Below are 1,293 nucleotides of genomic sequence, written 5' to 3'. Positions count from 1 at the left end.
AAGCAGGGTTTGTACATTTTATTATCAGCTGAGCTGTGATGAAAAGAAAAATACCGTCAAATACCGTGAAACCGGTGAAATTGTTGAAAATACCGTGATAAAAAATTTTGATCATATCGCCCAGCTCTAGTTGTGAGGTTTGTGGCGTTCGTTCACAGTAAACTGAAGTTACTGAGGTTCTAATAAGGGGAGCTGAGAAGTGAGTGAGGTCCTTTTGAGATCAGAGGAATGTACAGGTGTTGATTGACATTAGCTTGGCTACATTTCATATTTGAAGAAAACAAGAACCTGTCCTACTTTTTCACATGAAGACAAGAGTCACAGACCAACAAAATGGTGATTACTCATCTTCTGTTTTGACAGCCTGTTTTTTTAAAGGTTTAAAGGTGTTTCTTCCATACAGTCTATTTCTGCAGCAGAAACCAAGGCCTCACAGCTAGAGGAAATGCATTTTAACCCCCCCCCCCCCCCAAAAAAAAAAAAAAAAAGACCCTGGCTGGTTGGGAGGTGGTACTTTTTCTTTAGCCTGAGGCTTTTGAAGCTGAGCAGGTCTGATTGGTAATGTTAATTTTTCTATTTGTGTGAGTCATCTTATTTATTCTCGACTGTCATCACCTGTGAGTTGTTACCTGCTTTGAGTCTTGTGTGAAGAGGGTTTTTGGGTGACATGGGGGCTGCACCTCCATCATTACCCTGTTTGAAGGGACAACATCATGTAAAATCAACTTTGTAGAGTTTTATATCATGTTATAATGTTATACTCATAAAAAACATGCCTAAAGCCTTGCTTTGACTCATTCATGCATGTTTGAGAAATCCTGCAGTGTTTTTATGAAGCCATGCTGAGGAGCAAAACGACAGGTGGGGACCAGAAACACCTTGTGGTACCAGAAACGCCCCTGGGACGTGTCTTTAAGCCGAATTTCCTCATGGCGGAGCCCTCCACACCCACACCCCGCCCATGACTCCTGCAGGCTCTCGGGTCAAAGTGAAAGTGAAACTTAACTGTCTGCTGAGCTCTCAACATTAGTTCTCACTCAGTGAAGCTCTTCAGATTTAAAATACCTTTTGAGGAAATGTGTTTTCAGATGCCAAGTAAATTGCATCATGGCAGCCCCCCTCCCCCACCACTGAAATGGGCGAGACAGAAGCAGAAGGTGGTTCTTAAAGAGACAGAGGCCAATTTCAAGGAGTTTACAGTGGGGAAAATAAGTATTTAGTCAGTCACCAATTGTGCAAGTTCTCCCACTTAAAAAGATGAGAGAGGCCTGTAATTGACATCATAGATAGACC

The sequence above is a fragment of the Austrofundulus limnaeus genome, unplaced genomic scaffold, assembly GCF_001266775.1.
Source record: "Austrofundulus limnaeus strain Quisiro unplaced genomic scaffold, Austrofundulus_limnaeus-1.0 Scaffold70, whole genome shotgun sequence".
Taxonomy (NCBI): Eukaryota; Metazoa; Chordata; class Actinopteri; order Cyprinodontiformes; family Rivulidae; genus Austrofundulus; species Austrofundulus limnaeus.
This window is presented reverse-complemented; position numbering follows the sequence as displayed.